A 20,262-nucleotide genomic window follows, 5' to 3' on the forward strand; every position below is an offset into this window, starting at 1 on the left:
GGGATCCTTTGGGGCTGAAATCCACTGCACCCCCTGGAGAGTCAGGAATCTACAGTATGGTCTAAGTACTCAAAGCGAGGGTGTGGGGGTGACCATCTACCTCCTGTAGGGCCTGGCGGCTCCAGGGGCTGATCCTCCAGAAATTCAAGGAGTCAGGGAAGAGTGCTGAGCCAAAGCTGCCTCAGGTGCTTCAGAGCCCCCCCCACCCCCATCCACAAGCCCCTAAACCCCGAGGGGAACCCCCCTCCCTACCCCCACCCACAAGCCCCTAAATCCTGAGGGGAATCCCCCTCCCTACCCCCACCCACAAGCCCCTAAACCCCGAGGAGAACCATCTCCTTACCGAGCGAGATCAGAGTCTCATAATTTTCCTGCATGACGTTCCTGTAGAGCTGCCTCTGCCCTTCATCCAGGAGGCCCCACGCTGCCCAGGAGAAATACATGGCCACCTCCTCGAACACCACCACTGCCTGGAACCACAAGGAACCCCGCTCTGCACCTGACGCTCCAGCCGCCATCCCACTGCTTGGTCTGAGGCCGAGCACGCAATTTCTCAAATCTTAGTTCTTATAGCATCATCCTTGCTGGGCTCACTGAGTCACTGATCCCAAGGCCAGGAGGGACCACTGTGATCATCTATTTGATCTCCTTTATAATGTGGGCCATAGGATGTCCCTGTTTGCACTAGAGCAGAGCTTTTAGAGAAACATCCGATATTGATTTAAGAATTGCCAGTGATGGAGAATCCACCACACCCCTTAGTAAATGGTTCCAATGGTTAATTCCCCTCACTGGTAAAAATGTTACACCTTATTTCCAGTCTGAATTTGTCTAGCTTCAGCTTACAGCCATTGGATCTTGTCATTCCTCCCTTGCCTAGACAGAAGAGCCCATCATCAAATATCTGATCCCTTTGTAGAGACCAGGTGTGTGAGGTAATAACTTTTACAGGATCGACTTCTGCCGGAGAGAGAGACAAGTTCTCAAGCTGCACAGAGCCCTTCTTCTGGTTTGGGAAAGGTACTTAGGGCAGGTCTACTTTACAAATGCTGCTGCTGTAGCTCTTTGATGAAGACGCTCTGAGCTAACGGGAGAGAGTTCTCCAGTCGGCTTAGTTACTCCTCCTCCATGAGAGTCAGTAGCTATGTCAGTGGGAGAAGCTCTCCCACTGACATAGCGCTGTCTACACAGGGGGTTGAGGTTGGGATAACTACATTGCTCAGGGGTGTGGATTTTTCACAGCCCTGAGTGACATAGTTACACTGAAGTAAGTGTGTAGTGTAGGCCTGGCCTCGGAGTATCACAGCTAAACATAAGGTGGAGGAGGTAGTTTAGCATAAGTCATTAACACATATTCTAAGAGACTGTGACATTCTATACCTTGGGGGAGCGCCCTGTAACCCCCATATTCCTCATTTATATATATTTGTGATATTGCATATAAAGCATGCCATGTAAGGTATCAGGGGAAAGATTATGATCTGGTGAAAGATTTCAGAGTAGCAGCCGTGTTAGTCTGTATTCGCAAAAAGAAAAGGAAGACTTGTGGCACCTTAGAGACTAACAAATTTATTAGAGCATAAGCTTTCGTGAGCTACAGCTCACTTCATCGGATGCATTCCGGATCTGGTGAAAGTCACTGCTCTATCTAAATATGTACACCATTAGTGCATCTGAAGTTATGAGAGTGTGCTGTATGGTTGTCAGTAAAACATGCTGTAAGTCAGGGAATCAGCCAGATATTAGCTCTCCAGAGACAACAGCAAGGAAAGTAACCAATGCCTGGGAGGGTGTCAAACAACCATCAACAGTCATTGTCCAGCGGAGGAGTTACAATTCAGTGACTCACCTGCATAAGGCCACACCAGGGGAATTGCTCAACCTTGCCTGGTGACTCAGCAATGCTCACCAGACATGCCTGGACTTGTGTTCTCCAAACACATGGACTAAGGATATAAAACAGAACAGGAGCCATATGCTTGGCCTTTCTTCTTCTCCCACCTATGCTGCAAGCAACAAGGATACTCTGAAGACTGAAGACTCCAACGGAGGAGACTGGCCCAGGTTTCAAGGGTGAAACCTGTGTATTATGAACTGCAATATCCAGTAGGGAGAGAAAAATTGCTTAACCTAGATGTTGCCCAGTCTAATAGGGTTGAGAGATTAGTCTGCGTGTTTATATTTTATTTTATTTTGGTAACTACCTCTGACTTTTTGCCTCTCACTTATTTAAAATCTATCTTTGTAGTCAATAATTTTGTTTTACTGTTTGTCTTTACCAGTGAATTTGCCTGAAGTTTTTAGTAAATCTGCTCAGGTTAGAAAGGCTGGTGTATGTCCACTTTCCATTGATGAAGTGGTGAACTAATTAATAAATTTACATTGCTCAAGAAAGGGTCTTGAGCAGTGCAAGACGGTATAGTCCTGAGGTACAAGGCTAGGAGGTGGGGGGATTTGGCAGGTGCCTTTCTCTGTGTGATTCATGAGTGGCTCTGGGAGCATTCATGCGATCTAGCTGGGTGTGGGGCTCCACATATGGTTGTGTTGAGTGATCACAGCACCTGGAGGCGTTTGCTGCTTATCACTAGCAAAGCATTGTGAGAGACAGCCCAGGCTGGAGAGTTTAGGGGGCACAGCAGTCCCATAGTCCCAGACTGCACCTTGGGGATCCTGTCACAGGGAGCATTCCAGGTTAAGTGGCCCATTAATACCACTATAGTCATAAGAGAAAAAGGGAGGTTAGTGGGTTATAGATTGTTGTAATAAGCCATAAATCCAGTCTCTGTATTAAGACCATGAGCAGGTCTACACTTAAAACACTCCATTGGCATAGCTACATTGATGCAGCTGTGCCGCTGTAGCGCTTAAGTGAAGATGCTCCTGCGCCGATGGCAGAACTTCTCCCGTTGGTGTAGTTAATTCACCTTCGGAAGAGGCAGTAACTAGATGGGTGGGAGCAGCTCTCCCATCGACATAGTGCTGTCTACACAGGGGGCTAGGCTATGTCTACACTATGGACCTTACAGCATCACAGCTGTTCTGATACAGCCATCCCACTGTAAAGCCGCCTGTGTGGCCTCTCTATGCCAGTGGGAGAGAGCTCTCCTGCCGGCATAATTAAACCACCCCCAACGAGCTGCAGTAACTACGTCAGTGGGAGACGCTCTCCGGCCAACATAGTACTATTTCCTCAACACCGGTGCTTTTCTTGATGAAACTTATGTTGGTCAGAAGATGTTTTTTCACACCCCTGACCGACAAAAGTTTTGCCGACAAAAGAGCTAGTGTAGACACAACCTTAGCTTGTGGATTTTCCGTGCCCCTGAGTTACATAGTTATACCAATGTAGGCCTGTAGTGTAGACGTAGCCCATGCTTTTCAGTGTATATCAAAGTTATGAATTTAAGCACCCAGGCTCAGCTTTTGAAAGTGTGCAGGTTTCCTTTGAGGATGAGGACTGAGAGGTCAGATATGGAGTGATTGCTTTGTGAAAAGTGTTCACCCACAGGTGAGAGGGGGGTTTTGTCTTTGATCATTTTTCTGTGTGAATTCATTGAAGAGTGTAGGTTTCAGAGTAGCAGCCGTGTTAGTCTGTATTTGCAAAAAGAAAAGGAGTACTTGTGGCACCTTAGAGACTAACACATTTATTAGAGCATTGAAGAGTGTAGTGATTGTCTGGTTTCACCCACATAGTTGTTATTGGAGCATGTAATGCACTGGATGAGGTACGCCACCTATTGTGATAGGCATGGGTAGGACCCATGGATCTTGAAAGGTGTGGTGTGGGAGGGTTCTCCTTGTAGGTACTCAGAGATTGTGATCAAGTTGCCCCTTAACCTTCTCTTTGTTAAGCTAAAGAGATTGAGCACCTTGAGTCTATCACTATAAAGCAGGTGTTCCTATCCTTTAATCATTCTCATTGCTCTTCTCTGAACCCTCTCCAATTTATCAACATCCTTCTTGAATTGTGGGCACACCAGAACTGAAGACAGTATTCAATGAGTGGTTGCACCAGTGCCAAATACAGAGATAAAGTAACATCTCTGCTACTCCAGATTCCCCTGTTTATACATCCACGGATCACATTTGCTCTGTTTTGCTACATTGTCACACTGGGAGCCCTTTTCCATAAATTATCCCCAGGAGCCCCAAGTCTTTGTCTAGCATCCCTGCTTCCCAGGATGAAGTCCCTCGTCCTGTAAGTATGGTCTGAGTTCTTTGTTCCTCACTGTGTGACTTTATAGAAACACACATTGCCCTGAAGTGACAGCGCTGGAGTAATTTGGAACAAATGGCAGCATCTCTTGGCTCTTTTTCAGGGCAATGCTCCTGGCCAGACCTAGGAAGGGCTTAGCAGACTGTGGGCTTGTCCCAAGGTCTGTGGTTAGTGCCTCACTCTAAGAGAACTCTAACACTTCAACATGCAAAGCATCCTTGCTTAAAATGTTCCCCAATCAAGATTCTCTGTCCCAGAGAGAACCTGGGGCTGGTAGTCAGTGGGAAGGTGGAAAAAGCTGCAATGGAGCAGACAGGAGGTGAGAAGGAACCATGATGGGTGATGGTGGCGGGGAGCAGTTACATCTGCTGTGCTGCTTACCTGAAGGCTGAACCTGCCAAGCAAAACCTTGTCCTCCCAACAGCCATCACTCTGCTCCTCCCAAAGGGCCAACCACCGGGGCAGAGCTGAGAAGAGAAAATATTTAGTTAGAGACAGCATGCCTGGAACATAGTTCATCCCACAGCTCAGGGCCTAGACTACTCCTGGGCAATGTTCCCTCTAATTTTTTCCATCCACGTGCAGAATAAATGTTGTTATGTGCACTGAGGTATGTGCTTATGTGCGACACCAGTAGAAACAAAAAACCTAGATAGAATATATATGTTTTAAAAGTTACTATAGGAATAATTAGTCCAATCAGGACAGGTTAGGCATTTTAGAACTCACTACTCAAAGAATTAAATTTAAGCGTAAGAGAAATAAAAATCATGAAATGCATAGACCAGTCAAAACACTAAAATAATGCTTTGAAAGAATAAAATTACAGTGAATATATGTGCATTGCAGGAAGTACCAAGGAGCAACAACAACAATAATACAAGTATGTGTTTGGAGGTGAGTGTGCAAGAGACAGAGTGTGTGTGTGTGACACAGAGACTCTGGGTCTGTGTGACACATAGTGTGTGTGTGTGACACAGAGATGCTGTATGTGTGTGTATTTGATACAATGGGTGTGTGTGTGAGACAGAGATAGTGTATGTGTGTGACACAGGGACAGTGTGTGTGTGACACAGTGTCTCATTTTGTGTGTAACACAGAGACAGTGTGTGTGCTGGCTGCTGAGGAAAGCCATGCACTGTCTCTTTAAAAAAAGAAAAGGAGTACTTGTGGCACCTTAGAGACTAACAAATTTGTTTGTACTCCTTTTCTTTTTGCGAATACAGACTAACATCGCTGCTACTCTGAAACCTGTCTCTTTAAGACACTCACTGAAAGCTCTCCTGCTCTGTCCTGAGCCCTGTTTTCTCATTTCACCTGCTCTGTGGAGATGGGGTACATGAGCAGGGAGAGGGGGAGTGTGTGTATGTGTAAGAGAGAGAGAGACAGAGACTGTGTGAGCTGGCTCCTGGGGAAATCTCAGAAACAGTGCACTGTCTCTTTAAAGAAAAGGAGTACTTGTGGCACCTTAGAGACTAACACATTTATTTGAGCATAACCTTTCGTGAGCTACAGCTCACTTCATTGGATGCATTCAGTAGTCTCTAAGGTGCCACAAGTCCTCCTTTTCTTTTGCGAATACAGACTAACACAGCTGCTACTCTGAAACGTGTCTCTTTAAGAAAGGCACTCAGACACTCACCATTCAGAGCTCAGCAGCTCTGAGTCCTTCTGAGCCAGGCTGTCCCCTCTGGCCTGCTCTGCAGAGATGGGGTACGGGCAGGGGCAGGGGGAGAGGGACACCCTGACATCAGCTCCCTCCCTCACCCCCACCCCCACCCTGCTCTGCAGAGCCAACAGGAGGGTCCCAGAAGCAGCTGCAGGATTGAGCAATGTGAGGGGAGGGGCACCTGAACACATGCTGCCAGGTGTGTGTGCTCTGCTATCAACTGGGCGGCACTTAAATCTCTCCTGCGTGGCCGCCCAAGCACGCAGGGTACAGGGAACACAGCTCCTGGGGGAATTCTGCACTACTGCGTGCGCTCATAATTAATGAGCCACACAAATTTTTAATTTTTTGCATAGAAAAAAGCTTCTGCTGAAATGTTGCTGCAGTTCTGTCTTTTTCCCACCAGAGGGCACTGTGGCTCTAGAACAGAGCAGCAGCTCCCAGCAGAAAATAACTTCTGCAGTTTCAACTTTTGCCCACCAGAGGGCACTGTGGCGCTAGAACACAGCAGCCACTTCCAGCCAGCTAGGGAAGAGAAAAAGCCTGCAGAGCCTTCTTCACAGTGGGTCAGGTCAGGAGACAGAGGCTATGGGGAGACAGACAGCGTGCGGTCCTGGGGGAGAAGGGACGGTTCAGACAGGGGCTCATAACAGCTAGTGTGGGAGGACATATTGGGGCAGGGGCTGAATGGGAGTGGAGGCGCATGGCCACAGAGAGGAGGGAGGTACAGGACCACATAGGTACAGGGGAGTTGCTGAGTGGGACACAGAGACGTATGGGGAAAGGGGGAGGGGGAGCAGGGCCATAGGGGGAGGGGGGAGAGGGTGTCTGAGTGAGGGTGGAGGGCAGTGTTCCTTCTAATTTTTTCCATCGATGTGCGGAATGAATTTTGTTATGTGCACCATATCGAGGTAATGTGCGGATGTGCACCACCAGTAGAAACCAAAAATCTAGATATATATTTTTAAAAAGTTGCCAGAGGAATAATTACTCCAGCCAGGACAGGTTAGGCATTTTAGAACTCACTACTCAAATAATTAAATTTAAATGAGAAATAAAAATTATGAAATGCATAGACCAGCCAAAAAACTAAAATTATACACTTTGAAAGAAGTATCGAGAAGTAACAACAACAACAAAAATACAAGTATGTGTTGGGAGGTGAGTGTGAAAGACAGTGTGTGTGTGACAGAGACACACACCAAGTGTGTGTGGGTGCAGAGACATATGTTGTCTCTTTAAATATGCTGACCCCACTTTAAGTATGCTGCCCTTTTAGGTAGATCAGGAAGTTCAGACGCAGCAGCTGCCAGTAAGCTCCCTCCTTCCTGAACCCTGCCATGTGTCCCCCCCCACACTCTGTGGAGATGGGGTACAGGGGCAGGGGGAGGGGGACACCCTGACATCAGCACCCCTCTCCCCTCTCTTCCTTCCCCCCCCACACACTCTGCCCAACCACACAGCTTACAGGGAACTTAGGTGGAGGGACACATGTGGACAGGGGGTGCAAGGACGCATGGGGGTGCAGGGACACATGGGGACAGGGCAGATGTGTCTGACTGAATGGAAGAGGCTAGGGGGTAGCCAGGGTCTGCATGTCCCTTCCCACTTGTTCCATACTTTTCCCAACAACCCTCCAAGTTCACACCCAGGCTCCTTCTGAGCAATTACTTCCTTCTCCCTCAGCTCCTCCGTTACCCCTGACTCCCCCAAGCTTTTGCACTGCTTCCAAGGGGTGCGGGAAATACGGTTCTGTATTATAGTTTAAATGAATTATTACTCAGAATTCTGTATTAATATGCCTAATAAGGAATTTATTTGTCAAAAAACATTTTCTGAATCTTTTTTGTTGTCTGTATTGTTACAGACACACTTGTTGACAGGTATTTTGAAATAAATGACCAAAGATAATTGAAATTGGTGTGATTATATTGTCTTGTTATTTTAACAAATAAAATATGCAGAATTTTACAGAATTTGAAAATATTGTGTGCAGAATTTTTAATTTTTTGTTGCAGAATTTTTAATTTTTGGTGCAGAATTCCCGCAGGAGTACTAGAAACACACATGCTGCCAGATTTCTCTGTATCGATAACCTGTCCTCTTCATTGTTTACAACTCCCCCAGTATTTGTGTCACTTGTGAACTTTAGCAGTGATTATTTTACATCCAGACCATTGATAAAAATGTTCAATAGCTTAAGGCCAAGAACTGATCCCTGTTGGACCACACTACAAATACACCTCGCTGATGATGAGTCTCATTTATAGTTACATTTTGAGGCCTATCAGTTAGCCAGTTTTGAATCCATTTCATGTGTTCATTTTATAATGTCCTAGTTGTGTAATCAAAATGTTGTGCAGTACAAAGCCAAACGCCATAAAGAAGCCTAAGTATATTACATAAATGCTGTTACCTTTATCAACCAAACTTGAAATCTCGCCAAAAAAAAAGTTTGTTTGCCAGGATCTATTTTCCATAAACTGATGCTCATAAGCATTAATTATATCACCCCAAACGGGAGAGGAGGGGCCAGTTCTGCCTCAATGACCCAGCTTAGCCCTCAGGGGAAAGCTGCGGGCAGGGTGGGAATTCAGAGTGACACCTGCCATGAAGACAGGGCCCTGCTGGGGATGATACTGAGCAAGACAATACAGAACTGGGGGGCTCCTAGTGGCTTTGCTGGGATCCCAGCTTTTCCTTTCACCCCCAGACTGTCTCTAAGCTGCTGTCGCTCATTCCTCACCTGTGCCGGAGCCTCTTGGGGTCTCCCTTTCCTCAGAGCCCTGGAGATCCAGGATGTGTGGCTCTTCCCCTCACTCCATCTGGGAGATCACAGCAGGGACAGGGAATCCTGATGGTGGGGAAGGAAACAGCAAATACAAGAATTGAAGTTTGTGTCACAGACTGGACTCGCTGCAGCCTTCGGCTCATGACTTGAAGTTGGCAGGGGATGTGTGATGTGAATAGAGGGGGAATTGTTCACGGGGACCCTTTGGGGCAGGGAGACACCTGGAGGAGGTGGACACCACCTCTTGTAGGTGAGTCAGGGATCCCCACACACATATATGATTCAGACATAGCATCTGTTATGAACACTTTGGAGCCTTTGGGAATGTTCCCCCAGGAATGAAAGTGATTGGACACAGCCTGGAGTCAGAGCCCCCCACACACACACACACATGCACACACACACACCCCGAAGGGAAATCTTTAGTAGATTCCTCACCCAGCGAGATCAGAGTCTGGTAATTCTCCTGCATGACTTCCCTGTAGAGCTGCTTCTGCCCTTCGTCCAGCAGCCCCCACTCCTCCCGGGAGAAATACACAGCCACCTCCTCGAACGCAGCTGGTATCTGGAACCACAAGGAACCCTCTTCAGCACCTGCCACTCTAGCCGCAATCTGAGAGCTCAGGCTGCAAGAGGACCAGCCACATCAGGAAAGTCATGACAAGGGTACCATTGCGGTGGGCTCGATCCAGGTGAGGGGAGGTACTAGCACCAGGCTCCTGCCTAGAATGTGTTACTACTCCGATGTGGTGGAGAGATGGGAGGTGGACCAGTGCTGGGGACAGAGAAATGGGCGGCTGGAAGATGCAAGATGAAACGGAGGAGTGAGAAGACCAAGGGAGAAAGGATTAGAGATCAAGACCCCATTGTGCCAGGTGCTACACAGACCCCAACGGAGATCGGGGCCCCCATTGTGCTGAGAGCTGCACACACTTGCAGTGTGAGACACTACACTGGAGAGCACACAATCTAAAGAGGCAAGAAAGACAAAGGAAGGGTTAGTATATACCCATTCTATACGGGGGAATGGAGGCCCAGAGAGACAAAGTGACTGGCCCAAGGCCACGCAAGAGGCCTGTGGCAGAGACAGGCATTGAACACAGCTTTCTCAAGCCCCAGCCCAGTGCTTTGACCACAGCCACAGCAGCCTGGCCTGGCCCTGGTGAGTTTGGAGCAGAATACCATTCTCCTCCACCAGCGAGTGACCACAGGAGCGAATGAGCCTGGTGGGGGAAGCTGGACTCCTGCAGGAAGCGCCATGACAGATCAGGCATCTGCCAGGGCCTGGCACTGCCTCTCCCCAGGGACGAAGGGCCTGGGAAGGTGTGTTGGGCACAGTCATTGCTGCAGGGCTGGCATTGGGACGGGGGCACCACACAGAGGAGGCGAAGCTGGGACCCCAGGAGGGCAAAGCACTAGCCAGCTCACCTGAGAGTCGAGCGCATGGAGCAAGTCCATCGTCTTCCCTTCCCTCCTCTCCTCTTCGCCGGAGATGGCCACCGGGGCAGGGGCAGAGCTGTGAGGAACAAAGATGCTGTCACATGCCCTGGGGTGAGAGTGGGATCCCAGGGGCAGACGCGGGAGCTACAGAGCAAAGCACCGTTGTGGAGACGGACACACCCAGGGCCCTATCCACAGCCAGTGTGAACTGGAGATGAGCTATGGCATTTACACCAGCTGGTTATCTGGCCCCATGGATTACACCCTGCTGGGCTCAGCTGCACAGACACCCTGCCCTGGAGGTGACTGAGGGGGTGGGGTGGAGGGTGTCTCTCCAGGCCCAGCTGCAGTTCAGGCTCTAATCCCCTCATTACTGCAGCCACTTTCTCTGGGCAACGATTTCCTGCCCCTGCTGCTGTTTCTTTTCCTTCCCTGGTGCTTCTGCTTGCTGCAACTCTCGCTGCGTCTCCCCTTTGCCCAGTGCCCCTACTCGCCACCCATCTGGGGCAATTCCCTCTGGGGCCCGGGGCTGAAGACGGAGACTCACCCCTGCACAAACACGATGCAGGAGTCACTCTGGGTACATCTACACTGCAATTAAAAACCCGTGGCTGGCCTGTGCCAGGTGACTCCAGTTGCAGGGCTGTTTAAATGCAGTGTAGACTTCCCACCTCAGCCCAGCCTGAGCCTGGAAGTGTACTGCAAGTAACCAGACCTGTGAGCCAGAGTCAGCTGGCATAGGCCAGCAGTGGGTTTTTAATGGCAGTGTTGTTCCTCTATTGAAGTCTGCTCAGACCCATCTAGACTTTAACTCAAGCTACCATGTGTTTACAGCTGTTTTAACCCAAGTTAACTCTGGTTAAGAGCACACCTTTCTTTGCAGTGTAGACATATGATGGGACACCAGCATTTGGCTGAATTTCTCAGGGTTGGTGCCACTGAAATGCAGCTACCTCTGGGGTCAGATGGCCCACCACACACTAAGATCATTTCCTGGCCTCCAACACTGCAGTAAGTGAATACCTCACAAACATCAGTATATGTATCCTTAGAGTACCCCTGTGAAGCCAGGCAAGGCTACTACTCCCAATGTCTGGATGGGAAACTGAGGCACAGAGTAGCTAAGTGACTTGGCCAGGGCCATATAGGGAGGCTGTGGTGGAGCAGACAATTGAACCCAGGTCTCTGGGTAGTGCCCTGGCCCCTGGACCATCCTTCCTTTCCAATACGCAACAGAGGTGTGCGTCTTGGGGGCCGGGAGGAATATGTGAGCCATCACACCAAAGCAAACCTCCCATTCTGGCACAAATGGCCTTTCAATCTTTACTATCCACGACAGCAGACAGGAGATAGAGTTATCTGAAAACTCCAGACGCCGTCCGGGGTGCCTAGCTATTTCAGGCATGATGTTTAGACCTGAAAGCCATTCCTTCTAGCATCGTGTCAATGAGCCAGCTGTTCAAGATGACATTCAGTGCCCAGGGTAACCATGGCTTCCTGTTACCCACAATTCCAGGCACTTGGTGAGCTACTGCTCAGGAGATGCTGACCGGAAGCGGGCAACCCCTCTCTAAAGTGTGCGTGGGCCAAATGACAATGTGTCTTTCCCCACCAAGTAATGACTTTCTGTGGAGCTGGAGAAGCATTTCTAAGAGGCAGATGGTTCCGAGGCAATTAGAAATGGCAGGAGGATGGAATGTTGAGGGACCTGAAAATTGCAAGAAGATGGAATGTTGGGGAATGAAGGTTCCATGGCAGTTGGAAAAGGCAGATGGTGTGTGTGAGAGAGAGAGAGAGAGAAATATTAGGCGGTAGGGCTGGGCTAGCATCTATCTTAACTGTATATTTCCCAGTGTTAAAAGGTTTAAATGTGTGTTATCTTCTCTCCACCCTTTCCAATATTTTAACATTGTTTTAAACACGTGGACACTAGCAACCCCTTGTAACTGGGCCTTAGTGGGTCACAAATGAGGATGGCCAAATTCCGGATGAACTGCCGAGAAACAGGGCAAACACGACCCAAAACTGGTGGTTATTCTTTTATAAGATATACCAAACCAGCCACAAAAGTAAACTCCTGTTTCACCACATTGGCTAACAAGAAAACATAAAGGCAGTTTCCTCAGGCATTCCAGTTCTTATGTCACCACCAAAAACAGTGGATTCAGAGATGAGTGGTTCTTTACAACCAGTCTCACCAAATAATAGGTTCTTCTGATCCCAAAGGACCAGCCACACACCCAGGTCAATATATAATTTAGATCTTACCCAAAAATCACCCAATCCTGTTGTATCTAAGATCTAAAGGTTTATTCATCAAAAGAAAGAAAGAAAGAAAGAAAGAAAGAAAGAAAGAAAGAAAGAAAGAAAGAAAGAAAGCAAAAGTTAAAATTGGTTAAAGAAATCAATTACATACAGTAATGGCAAAGTTTTTGGTTCAGGCTTGTAGCAGTGATGGAATAAACTGCTGGCTTAGGTCAAGTTTCTGGAATACATCCACAACTTGGATGGGTCATTCAGTCCTTTGTTCAGAGCTTCAGTTTATAGCAAAGCTCCTCCAGAAGTAAGAAGCAGGATTGAACACAAAATGGAGGTGTTTCCTGGGCCTTTTATAACTTTTGCAATATGGAGGGCATCCCATTGTTCTTACTGTGGAAAATCACAGCAACAAGATGGAGTTTGGAGTCACATGGGCAAGAATGGACTACAAAGAAAGCTGGCTAGATTGTCAGGCTCAAACAGGTAGTGATCAACAGCTTGATGTCTAGTTGGCACTTGGTATCAAGCAGAGTCCCCAGAGGTCGGTCCTGGGGCCGGTTTTGTTCAACATCTTTATTAGTTATCTGGATGATGGGATGGATTGCACCCTCAGCAAGTTTGCAGATGACACTAACCTGGGGGGAGAGGTAGATATGCTAGAGGGTAGGGATAGGGTCCAGAGTGACCTAGACAAATTGGAGGATTGAGCCAAAAGAAATCTGATGAGGTTCAACCAGGACAAGTGCAGAGTCCTGCACTTAGGACGGAAGAATCCCATACACCGCTATAGGCTGGGGACTAACTGGCGAAGCAGCAGTTCTGCAGAAAAGGACCTGGGGATTACAGTGGATGAGAAGCTGGATATGAGTCAGCAGTGTACCCTTGTTGCCAGGAAGGCTAATGGCATATTGGGCTGCATTAGTAGGAGCTTTGCCAGCAGATCGAGGGAAGTGATTATTCCCCTCTATTTGGCACTGGTGAGGCCACATCTGGAGTATTGTGTCCAGTTTCGGGCCCCCCACTAGAGAAAGGATGTGGACAAATTGGAGAGAGTCCAGCAGAGGGAAATGAAAATGATCAGGGGGCTGGGGCACATGACTTACGAGGAGAGGCTGAGGGAACTGGGCTTGTTTAGTCTGCAGAAGAGAGGAGTGAGGGGGGATTTGTTAGCAGCCTTCAACTACCTGCAGGGGGGTTCCAAAGAAGATGGAGCTCGGCTGTTCTCAGTGGTGGCAGATGACAGAACAAGGAGCAATGGTCTCAAGTTGCAGTGCGGGAGGTCTAGGTTGCATATTAGGAAACACTATTTCACTAGGAGGGTGGTGAAGCATTGGAATGGGTTCCCTAGGGAGGTGGTGGAATCTCCATCCTTAGAGGTTTTTAAGGCCTGGCTTGACAAAGCCCTGGCTGGCATGATTTAGCTGGTGTTGGTCCTTCTTTGAGCAGGAGGTTGGACTAGATGACCTCCTGAGGTCTCTTTCAACCCTAATCATCTATGATTCTATGTCACATGTTCATGCCCAATTTCCCTCAGTCATTGCCGGACACCATTACCTGTACTCCAGACAGCACGTTTACATGACAGTCCACTCAGTTTAGTTGGGTGTCTCCTATGGTCCATTGTTAACCAAGTGTTTCTTGATGAACCACTTAATTTGAACAGTCCCTCCAAGATGTGCTGGCTAGCTACCTTGTGGATGTTACCCCAGGCGCCAACATTTGAAATCCAAGTATAGAGCCAATACTTACAATTTCACATACAAAAATGATACATGCATACGGATAGCATAATCATAACCAGCAAATCATAACCTTTTCATAGATACCTCACTTGACAACCTTTGTACAAGGTTTGCTGCAAATATATAACAGTGGTTGCAACAATGTTCTATATGGTGATATTGTAATCATATAACGTCACACCTCCTCCATGCTGAAGCTGGGGCCAAAGTGTTCTATCTGCCATGTTCAGCAGGGATCATGAGCCCCTGCAGGCCCATCTCACTCCTTAACATCTGTACCCATCGCAGGAGGAACCCCGTTCCGTCACTCCCCTGTATCTTCCTGACTCTGGGCTTTTCTCTCTGCCCCTTCCCCTCTCCCAGAGGCTTTGTCTGAGGGGATTCACAGCCTCAAGGCTTGGGAGCAGTCAGGGTGAGCTCAACAGCCCGCTGGGAACCTGAGGGACTCCTCCCAAACAAGCTGGACGGATGGGTGCTCTCAGATTTGGGTGTTTTTTAGCAATATTCAAAGAGCGAGAAGGAGCTCATAATGGTTATGAGTGTTTGTAGAAAACCACAGGGAATCCAGACATGCCCGATCTCTCCAGGATTTATCGCCTCACTCCTTTATACAAATCTATTCAGCACAGGGCCAAAGCTTTCCTGACACATCAATATTACATAGGTCTGAGCATCGCAACTCCCCATCAGCAACTAACATTCAAGGGGGGACTTCCCTTCTTTACCAGGAATGCGCAACAGAACTTTGGTCACACAGTACTTTATTGCACAGGGGTGGAATATAGGATGAAGCAGAAGCAAGACTAAGACCCTACATCTTTCCCCTAAATATTTGCCCTTCAGGGAAGCTGCGGGGAGGAGGGAAGAAAATTCCTCTGTCTCTGGTAGGTTTGGGTTGGATAGGGGATATGTTGCCTACTGAAATTTCTTCCTCCTCAGCTGCCCTGATAGGGAAAGTCTTCCCGATTTTCTCCATTTGGCCCCTGTTCTAATGTTTCGACCCATTGCTCCAGAACCTTTGGGACCAACGTTCCATCCTCCTGCCATTGCTAACTGCCACCCAAGAGCCTTCATTCTCTCAACACTCCATCCTCCCGCCATTTTCCAGCTGCCACTGAAGAACCTTCGTCCCCTCAACACTCCATCCTCCCGCCATTTTCCAGCTGCCACTGAAGAACCTTCATCCCCTCAACACTCCATCCTCCCGCCATTTTCCAGCTGCTTCAAAACCTTTTGCACACACACTTTAGCGAGGGTCAGGTAGCTGCTGGTCAGCATCTGCTGAGCAGTAGCTCATCACGTGCCTGGAATTATGGGTAACAGGAATCCTTAGTTACTCCAGTCACTGATCATCTCCCTGAACTGCTGGCTCACTGACACAGTGCTGGAAGGGATGGCTTTCTGGTCTGAGCATCATATCTGAAATAGCAAGACACCCCAAGTGGTTATTGGATCTTCCAGACAAATCAATCCCCTGTCAGCTACTGTGGGCCGTAAAGATCGAAAGCCTGCTTTTTTTTTTTTCCCCCTCCAGACTAGGACATTTGCTTCTGGATGGGAAATATCACATATTCAAACTGGGCCTGAGAAAACTTTCATTGTTGTATTGTGAATGGGATTTATTCTAATGAAGCTCTAAAAGTAGCTCTATATTTCTAGGTTAACCATCTCTGGAGTGGGTCATAAACTTTTACCTTGATTAGGCCCTCACAGCTGCTTCCCTATTTTTTCTTGATGCAAGAATCCAGAAACTGCCATGTGTTAATGAGAGAATGGTGAGGGAGCATAGGTGCTGATGAGCCATTAGTTACATGGAAGGATGGTACCTGTTTTTCCATCATGGGCCTCACACATTTCCTGGTTTTGTATTTTTGGAGAACATCCACAATGTGGCTACCACAGCGGATTTTGTGAAGCGACCGTCATCCAAGAATGGACTTTCTGTAGTGACCATCTAGAAGCTAGGGACCACCTAACTGTAAGAATTAAAGCAGTTCTTTAAAGAAATCACTCTGCTCTCTGGGTTTCCTTAAGATTAGTCAAGTCAAGTTTACCACATGTTCTGGGCATGGTGTGACTCTGAAAAGGACTTAAGGGTCATTGTGGACAATCAACTGAACACAAGCTCCAAGTGCAATGCTGTGGCCCAAAGAGCTACGGCAAGTCTTGGATGCGTGACCAGGGGAATCTCGAGTAGGAGAAGAACTTTCAAATGCGGAAAGCCACCTTCCTGGAACTGTGTGTGGAGCTCATCCCTGCACTGCAGCACAAGAACACCAAAATGAGAGCTGCCCTCTCAGTGGAGAAGCATGTGACAATCGTTGTGTGGAAACTGGTGACTCCAGACTGCTATTAGTCAGTCGCGAATGAGTTTGGAGTCAGGAAGTCAATCGTTCGGGCAGCAGCTAATCCTACTATGAAGGATTGTGACTCTTGGCAATGTGCATGAAATAGTGGATGGCTTTGCAGCAATGGGATTCCCTAACTGTTGCGGGGCAATAAATGGCACACATATTCCAATTTTGGCCCTGGACCATCGTCTGAAAGAGTACATCAACAGAAAGGGGTACTGGTCTATGGTATTGCAGGCACTTGTGGATCATCGTGGGTGTTTCACTGCCATCAGTGTGGGGTGGTTCAGGAAGGTGCATGACACATAAATCTTCAGGAACACTGGCCTGTACAGAAAGCTGAAAGCATGGACTTTCATTCCAGACCAGAAAAGTCCAGCAGAGGATGTTGAAATGCCCACAGTGATCCTGGGAGACCCAATGTACTCCTTGCTCTCATGTTTCAGAGTAGCAGCCGTGTTAGTCTGTATTCGCAAAAAGAAAAGGAGTACTTGTGGCACCTTAGAGACTAACAAATTTATTAGAGCATAAGCTTTCGTGAGCTACAGCTCACTTCATCGGATGCATCCTGCTGAAGTGAAGAAACAGATTGACAGAGCCAGAAGAGTACCCAGAAGTCACCTACTACAGGACAGGCCCAACAAAGAAAACAACAGAACGCCACTAGCCATCACCTTCAGCCCCCAACTAAAACCTCTCCAACGCATCATCAAGGATCTACAACCTATCCTGAAGGACGAGACATCGCTCTCTCAGATCTTGGGAGACAGACCAGTCCTTGCTTACAGACAGCCCCCCAATCTGAAGCAAAAAGAAAAGGAGTACTTGTGGCACCTTAGAGACTAACAAATTTATTAGAGCATAAGCTTTCGTGAGCTACAGCTCACTTCATCGGATGCATTCTTGCTCTCATGGTTCATGAAGCCTTGTATGGGAAACCCGGATATGCTCCGGATAGCAGCAAGGAGCACTTCAACAATAGGTTGAGCAGGTGCAGAATGACTGTAGAATGTGCCTTTGGCAGATTAAAAGCATGCTGACACTGACTTTATGACAGGTTAGACCTAAATGAAGAAAATATTCCCGTGGTCATAGCAGCCTGCTGCGCACTCCATAATATTTGTGAGGCTAAGGGTGAAAAGATTCCCCCGGGGTGGAGCATGGAGATGGATCACCTGTCTGCTGAATTTGAGCAGCTAGATACCAGGACTATTAGAGGGGCGTTATGGGAGGCTATTCGAATCAGGGAAGCTTTGAGGCAACATTTTGTCAATGAGCACCAATGGTGTGTTTTTCTATACAGCACTCTGCCATGCTTTGTTAACTTGTCACTTTGCGTGAAAATTGTGATGATTCCTGACTGGGATTTGCAGTCAGCAAATGATCAAACACTATGTATTACTACCAACAGCAACCACCACATGTAGGAGACAGATAAAGATTGGCTATTTTTCAGAGCATTAAATACCAATTAACAACACACAAAAAGCTTGGTGAGAAGGGAGATAAGAATGCAGGGCAGTGTTGGGTGTCATAGCTGTGTGTAAGTCCAGCTATCATTTTCAAAGCTGCCTGAAGCGGTGGAGTGAATGGGGTATGGAGACGTTCCAGGAGGTTGCAAGAAATGTGTGGGAGGAGCTTGGGAAAGGCATGAAAAGCAGTTCTGTATTGGCTGCGGAGCTGTGATGGACACTGGGAATATCCTAATAACTCAGTTATTTCCTCTACCACAGAAGCCTTGCTCCAGCTCTCTAACCCAGCTGAGCTCTTGCTGGCCTTCATAAAGAATAGCTGCTCTGCAGGCTAAACCAAAAACTTTGTGAAGGCAGAATGTAGGTTGTCCACTGCTGTCTTACACCTTTCCAGAGTGTGGAGAGTGGCTAAACTTAACCCACTGAAAACCTGGAAAGAGTTAAGGTATATATACATCACCCCCCCCACACACACACATACAATGCAACCTTAACTCTGCCCCCCTCAACTCTAGCTATAGCCATTGGGAATGAGTGATGCAAAGGTTAATAAACTCCCAATGGGACTGGTGCATTCTCCATCTCTTCAAATCCAGATGGGACGCCTTTCTGAAAGATGCTTCAATCAAACACATTGGGCTCGTTACAGGGATAACTGGGTGGCATTAATGGCCTGTGCTATACAGGTCAGACTAGAATATATCAATTTTAAGCTGCTAGACAACTAGTAAAAAAAGTGTCTGCCCTTCTTCACACCCCTAGCATGAAATATCTACTTCATTATATGGTATAGACATATGGCTCTAGTGACAGCTCCAAATAGCATAGAAGTAATTATTAAAGAGCACACTCAGATTTATCACAGAGAGCTATATTTTTATTTTTTCCCAGTTAGTGAGGCTCATAGGAACCTAGGAGAGGAAGGGACCTCCTGTGCCATTGAGTCCAGTCCTCCACCAGCATAGACAAACCTGTTAAGTAATTCCATTCATAAATTTATCAAGCTCCATCTTCAAGTTCATCAGGATGTTTGCCCCCCACTACTCCTACTGGGAGGAGTACTGCCCAGAACCTGGACAAATTTCAAGGTAACTGGATACAAAATCAAGACAATCTGGAACAATTTGAGGACAAAAATACAAGCAAAAAAACCCAGGAAGCTGATTTTTCTTTTTAAATTGACATCTTGTTTATTGAATTTTCCAGAATAAAAGTTATGCACAAATCAAAAAAAACTTGCTGATGTGCTCTGTACACACAAGATTCCTCTTAAGTTAGTGGTGAGACTAAAATTAGAATGCACAAAATCGTACCAACTAGAGTGTCAAGAATTTACACATAACCATTTAGGAGGATCTTTGACAGTATGTATGGAGATGGGTCTAATATAAATTGGTTGGATAGGTGGGTGGAAACGGATGGATGTATGGATTAGATGCATAACTATATGAGGAGGAGGGGGCATCCAAGGGAAATATGAAACCACCGGAACCAAAGCAAGCTAAGAAAAGACAGAATAGATCTTGGTCTGATTTCTAGTGGAGAGATCTCCAAATTTATTATTGAGTGTATTGCAATAGAGCTTACTGGTCCTAACTGAAATTATGGCCCCATTGTGCCAGGCACTGCATAGACTCCCAACTGAGCTTGGGGTCCCCACTGTACTGTGGGATAGTTTGCAGATCTCTCATGGGTTATCTTGCAGAATGTAGATGACACCACAGGACTGGGAAGTGTGCTGAAGAAGGAGAATGCCTAAGTCAGTGGTTTTCAACCTTTTTTCATTTGCAGACCCATAAAAAATTTCAAATGGCTATGTGGGCCCCTTTCAAAATTCAACCTGTGGTCCACGGACCCCTTCCATAGAAGTCTTAGACTGAAAACTGACTGAACAGAATTCAATTATAAATGTTGCATGTGCTCAGCACGGCATTTGACACAGTGTAAGAAAGGGGCTAAACTGTGTGCTTCTATGGTAACGACAACAATTCTGGGTTTCAACCTGTGGTATTCACGTACTTTTGATTGATCATAAAAACAGAATTCCTTTTCTGGGATCTGAAACTTTATTTTCATAGTCACCTTTCACAGACTCCTTAGCCATAGTCTACCGACCCCAGTGGGTCCACGGACCACAGGTTAAAAATCACTGGCCTGAGTGATCTTCTCTGAGATCCTTCCTGTCCCTGGCGCAAAGGAAGACAAAAGATTCTGGAAGTGAACCCCTGGCTTGGTAAGTGGTGTAGGATGTAGGGCTTTCGTTTTGTAGAACATTGGCCCATCTTCTGTGGGGCAAGGGGGGCTGCATAGTTTGGATGGCCT

General features: G+C 47.2%; 1 protein-coding gene across 6 annotated transcripts in view; it reads right to left on the reverse strand.

Annotated features, from left to right (window-relative positions):
* LOC119856526 (zinc finger protein 572-like) overlaps positions 1-20,262 on the reverse strand; it is a 568,866-nt gene that overhangs the window by 191,687 nt on the left and 356,917 nt on the right. The window lies entirely within an intron of this gene.

Source organism: Dermochelys coriacea, chromosome 6 (genome assembly GCF_009764565.3).
Source record: "Dermochelys coriacea isolate rDerCor1 chromosome 6, rDerCor1.pri.v4, whole genome shotgun sequence".
In the NCBI taxonomy this organism is placed as follows: domain Eukaryota; kingdom Metazoa; phylum Chordata; order Testudines; family Dermochelyidae; genus Dermochelys; species Dermochelys coriacea.